Genomic DNA, 6,404 nt, shown 5'->3' on the forward strand with positions numbered 1-6,404 from the left:
CTAACTTGCATGTCTACTTCCAAGGCTCAGGGTTACTCCTAGCGATGTGTTTATGATACCATTTGTCCTTGTAAATTTTTACAAATGAATTATTTTAAATGAAACTAGTTACGGCCACCATCTATTTCTACTCTGACTTCCCTATGTTACATCTTCAAGTCAGGCAGCATTGGAGAGGCAATGGGCATTTTGGAGATTACTCTGAGAGAATATTGGCCCAGGAAGACACCACTTCTAATGTACATGCATATGAGCATGATTTTTCATATTCAAATGTATTCATCAAGCAAGTAAGATAAAATTTAAACTAAAAGTTAAAAGAATATGGAATAAAAGAGATACAAATTAGTGATTAAATCAAATTATTCAGATGTTAAGAAGTGAATTGTTATAAAAAAAAAGTTTCAGGTTCTACCAGAAGTAATAATTCATTAAAAATAAGAGATCAACTTTAAATTGAATTTAAAATATATTCTTGGAATAATTACTGCATCAATTAATTAAAGTGTATAATATGAACACATTAGAAAAATACAGTTCTTGCTGATTTAACATGAAAAATAGACAATGACCAAGATAAAATAAAACAATACACCGTTTCAAGAATATTGATGAGAAACCTACTTAACTGGCACCATCAATTTAAGAAGTATTTCTAATTAGTCACTGCCCCAAATTTTCAATGCCCCAAATGTTACAACTCATATAAAAGAAATTTGATAATAGTTCTCTAACTTGACAATTTATTAACATTACATGACCTCAACAATAATTAATTGAGAAGCTGAAAGAAAATTTGCTAACTCTAACAAAAGAAACCAATTTTGATCTATCTTAGGAGTCCTGTTCACAACAGATTATATGATTAATGCTTTTTAAAACTGAGACAAAAGAAAAAGCTTAACAACAATTCACAATATCTCTTGTCATTCTTAACAGTAATCCTTATAACAATAATAGAAGTACAAGTACTCTCTCTGCTAGACATTATGGGATACACAAAGATTAATAAAAAAAATATCTGCTGCTGATTTTGGAGAATAAGACTATGACAAATAAACAAGGTTTGTTAAAAACAAATGTATTAAAAGACAACAGCCACAATTCACATCCATTTGGGAAGACATTGATGGTTTCTTTTCAAATAGTTAAAGTAGGTGCTGGTTCTTAAAAGATAAAAATTATTTAAATAGATATGGATGAAAGATAGGGTATTCCAGGAAGAGGTAACAGGATGATAGCAAAAACAGAACAAAAATCATGTGCTATCTCAAAGAAGAGCAGGAAATTCTGCCTTGACTTCTGACTGTACTTTTAAACGGTGCACTAGAGAGGCATATCAGAAAAGGAATAGGTCAGGATCAGAAGGACAGGACAATTTGAACTTCATTTGGCATTTCTGTGAGTAAAAATAGTGCCTCATGTACTTATGATGATTCAGTATACAGCATGAGGATGAATTTGGGAAAGAGGCTCATGAGCCTCTTTCAAGAAGCTAGAACAGAAGCTGGAAGACTTTTACAATAGTTCACACCAGAACTGATGAAGTTTGACTCATGGTCTCAGGTGAAGGTAGAAATGAAAGCATAAATTTATGATGTCTTGTGAGGTAGAAACCAATAGAACTTGAAAATGGATTGGATTTTGGAGGTGTGGTAATAGTAAACAATCCACACTCTCAAACCTAGACACCGATTGCTAGGGGTGAAATATAGAGTTTAGGCATTCCTTATATTCTTTTTTAAAAAATTAATACAATAGCAAATTGCATGCTTCTTCCCCAAACTGTCTTTTTCAAAATTCTAATGTTTATAACCTGCCTCTTCTCAAGGAAATACAAAATTTAGATGGAAATGAAGGACTTCCTAAAACTGATTGTATCAGAAAGCTGCTGAACAGAACATAATCTTATTTGTTGATTTTTCACAGAAATTTTGTGCTTTATTTTATCCTAAACCTCTTGAGCTGGAACTTCAATGTATTTCCCCAATCCTTATGCCCTTGTTTTGCAATGCACTTATTAAACTGGTTGATTGCAAGAACTTTCATCTGACTACAATAACACATAGTAGCACCCAGAGTTTTCTGGTCATAACTACACATAATTTAACTGTTTCCCAGTGGTATGCTCAAATACTATTTAAAAACAGCCAAAATAACTTATAAGACAAAGTCACAGGCCTGGTGGAATGACAATATCCTGATAACAATGACGATTATTTAGATGGAGTTCAAGTCATACCTGATTCAGTAAATCAATGCATTACTATGCTAGGACTCATGAACAATAAGAGAAGTATGAAAAGTAACTTCCACCTTTCAAGAACTTTGTGTCCCTTTGAGATAAGAGACACAATCCTACTCTTTCAGGTAAGCATTGGATTAAACCCCAAAGGAAGTGATTCCAACTTAGTCAGATACAGGTATTTGTATTCAGCATTTTTAATAGAAATCATGTACACTGGCTGAAGGAAAAGAGACATCTTCCTGTAGAAGGAAGGACTTCATTGGTCTTGAAAAATCAGTCTGCTTAAGGCTGAAGATATGTCAATTGCAATAGAATCTCAAATCATGTCAATGAACTTTTTGTACCTTTTAAACATTTTTGTTGCATTAAAATGTACTGGTCACTGGACGCAGTGGTACACACCTGAAATCCTAGAGACTTGAGAGACTGAGGCAGGAGGATTGCACGTTCAAAGCCAGACTGAGCAACTTAGTGAAGCCCTAAGGAATTATTAACACTTTGTCTCAAAAAATTTTTTAAGCCAGAGGTGGTGGTGCACATCTGTAATCCCAGTGGCTTGAGAAGCTGAGACAGGAAGATTGTGAGTTCAAAGCCAGCCAGTGATAGCAAGGCGCTAAGCAACTCAGTGAGAATCTGTGTAAATAAAATACAAAATAGGCCTAGAGATGTGGCTCTGTAGTTGAGTACCCCTGAGTTCAATCCCCAATATCCTCTCTCTCTCTCTCACACACACACACACAAAAAAAAAATAAGTGAAAAACTAAGGACTGAGAGTGTTGCTCAGTTATTGAGCACCTCTGGGTTCAATCCCCAGTACCAAAAAAAAAAAAAAAAAAAAAGTATTGGTCTGTTTTGTAATTTGAATGAATTTTTAGCATGATTCTGTAACATCATGCATCGTTCAGTCATTTGTAAAATACTGATTCTCTTAATTTATGAAGTCTTCTAAATGGGGGCACATTTCATTATGCAATGGTAAAAAAAATCACATTTGGTGATATTATCATCTGTATAACCAGAAAAGCCTTTTAATATTAGGAAGCCATTAAGCCCACCTATGGTGGCAGACACGTTTTCCAAACTTTGAATTTTTTCCTGAAAGTTTGAATCACAACTTAGATTAAGAAGAAATACTCAGTTGGTTTCATAGAAATGACTGATTCACTTCATTTGTTTTCAAGAAAATGCCTGTCAAATACCCAAGTCAGAATAACAGCCATTTTCCTGTCAGTGGTTCTTTAGAATAAAATGATTTTATGAGAAAAAAAAAAAAAACAGCCAGTTCAGACACACCTCCAACAATCCCAAAGTGCTTTCCTTAAGACAACCACTATGCTTTCAGATACTGCAGAGGTACTGCATGCATTCTTACCATTCACACAAAACATTTAAAAGACATGTATTTGATAAAGGTAATAATCTTTACTGCTTTACCTATGACCTTCTTAGGAGGAACTGGCATTTTTCGACTAGAAGGATGGGTGGTGAAGAATACAGTGACCATGGTGTGGTTTGGTACTATTGCCTTGAATCATGCTAAGGTATCAACAGATTTACTCATTTTTGTATCATTGTGGCAAATGTCCATATAGTGAAAAGGGGAAAATAATCTCTTCGTATTATTATTAGGAACACAACTTTGTCAATGAAGATCTCCTGAAAGAGATTTGGATATCCCTGGAGATCTATGGTTCACACTCTGAGAACTTTGGACTAAATCAACCCGGGGGCAATCCGATTTGCCTTTTCACCATGATTGGTTTACAGTGGATGAGAATTTCGTGCAGTGGAGTAGGGAGGAGTGTGATGATACCTTGAGCAAAGAATTACATCGCCACTTAGCAATGTGGGTGGCTCTCCTATGACCCTGGGGAAAGTAAGTCTGAGAACAAGCCACACAAAGTAGGGTGCACACCAGGGACCACCGACAGAAAACAAAGCCACTGACCCCACAATACCCACTGAACATTTTGGTGACCTAAGACAAGAGTTCCCATTTTCATGCCAGTTTGATTTTGTCTCTGCTCCAGGTATTATAGATACAACTATAATATAAAGATAAAAATTCCTGTTCTCATGGAAACTAATCTGAAAATCTTTCTCTTCCTAAAGGTAATTTATGTTACTTACTTTTAGTTGAAAAAATGCTTTGTTCTTAATTCCGATACTTTATGTTATCTTAATTTAGTAATTTCTTTTTTCTACTTTTTATGAAATTGGGCCCTCTTATTTGTTTAAGTAAAAGTTAAATAATATACCTATAGTTCTTGGATTTTCTACTCTAGAGCACATCTGAGACCCTGCTTTAAAAAAGAAAAAAAAAACACACACACACACACCTACATTTTCTTCCACCTCACATTTCTCCGGTGGCATTACTTTGATTTTTAGATTATTATTTTTATATTTTTTACCTGTATAACACATATACTTTGTAACCACAATCTTATAATTATTGAGCCCTAATATTAATGTAAACATAATATTAATCACCAGTCTTCTAATACCAGCATCACTATTTCTGAGATCTTTATCGTATTTCACTTGCTGAGTACCCGGTTTTCATCAAGTATTTTTTTTTCAAGGTTTAATTTGAGCTATATTCTCTGTTGTATATTTGATAATTTTTGTGTGTGAAACTTATCTTTTGGAATTAAAAAGTCGTTAAGTCACATTTATTCTTCTCAAATCTGTTGTTTTTCCTTGATGCACACATTGAGAATTACCATGTCTGATGTTGTCTTTAAGTGTTAACTATATTCTTCTGTCCTAAGAATTGTTTCTAAATCTTTTCAACTCACTGAATTCTCTGGATACAACGGATATTGGTCCTACTTTACTATCTTTTCTTTAAGATATACTGTGTCCTTTATTTGCAGATTCCTTTATTTCAAGACAAGTTTCCTCTAGTTTGTCTTTTTAATGTTGTTTATATGATTCATTTGTTCTCTTCAGGAAAACCAACTGTAAATTATTGGGAACAAGAGGGATTTTTCCTGTTGTCTGGGAACTAGGACTAGGACCCTGAGCTCAGGACAAAAGATGCCTCACACACCACATTCTATGTTCTAATAACAATCCATCATTGGTGAAAGATGTCTCCCCACAGAGCCCTTTGAGGGAAAAGTTTAGCAGGACCAGTGCTACTACCATATCTAGTCAACATAAAAACACACTTGGGAGAAGACAGTACCTTTAGGGAGATTCTAGTGTTCAGGAAGTAAAGCTACTTTCATCCCTCTGACCCCCACATTGCAAAAAATAGGACAGCTACTGTGCCTGCTACAGACTAAGTCAGCTTGAATGGGATGGAGATGCACTTCCGGGACATCCAGGAGGGCACTTGTTTCTAATGAGGTATTAATTGCAATCCAAGTCCTTGGGTTCTTATATAGGTGTAGCCCATCAGGCACACAGCACATATGTAAAACTGCTTGACCCTATTTCTTTAATTTTTTCCAAGTTACTTACAGTACATCCCAGAATATTCGTTGTTATTTTGTCTAAATAGCATCTAAACTTCCTTCCTAACTAGAATGAGATCCTTAAGCAGGATACACACAATTATGATACGCCAACATTTTTTGTTTTTAATAGATATTTATCAGATTAACTATACAGTATTTTACTAAATAAAGATAAAAACACGATAGACCTGTATATCTCACCCATCTACCTTGTTTTTCTTCCCCATACACTCCTCTTTTCTTGGCATGGCAATGAGATGATAAATATACTTTTTCCTTATTACTAATGGACCCATGGTAGAAAGCCAAAAGAGCATAAATCCTTCTTCTGAACAATTTAAATTAGGTGACTTATAAATAAGGTTATGTTCCCCAAAATTAGATTTCCCTAGCTTTGTTTTATTATTATTAACTTTTGGCTTAGCACATGAGTGACTTGGTTCCAGAATTCACATAGGGAAGCTGAGTGAAAATGGCTGTATTGATATACCCTTCACACCGCTAAGCTGCATTCTGCCAAATCCCTCACATAACATCCCTCATAATAAGTCAGTGAAATCTGCTGTTATTTTATGTATTTTTCAAGGGGAAAAATCTTTACCAGCTCCTCATATTCTCACTTTCAAAAGTTCTACCCCATTATTGTGGCGATATAAAATGCCAAGCTCTTATTTGAAAATACAGTCTGC

The sequence above is a fragment of the Callospermophilus lateralis genome, chromosome 9 (genome assembly GCF_048772815.1).
Source record: "Callospermophilus lateralis isolate mCalLat2 chromosome 9, mCalLat2.hap1, whole genome shotgun sequence".
Classification (NCBI taxonomy): Eukaryota; Metazoa; Chordata; class Mammalia; order Rodentia; family Sciuridae; genus Callospermophilus; species Callospermophilus lateralis.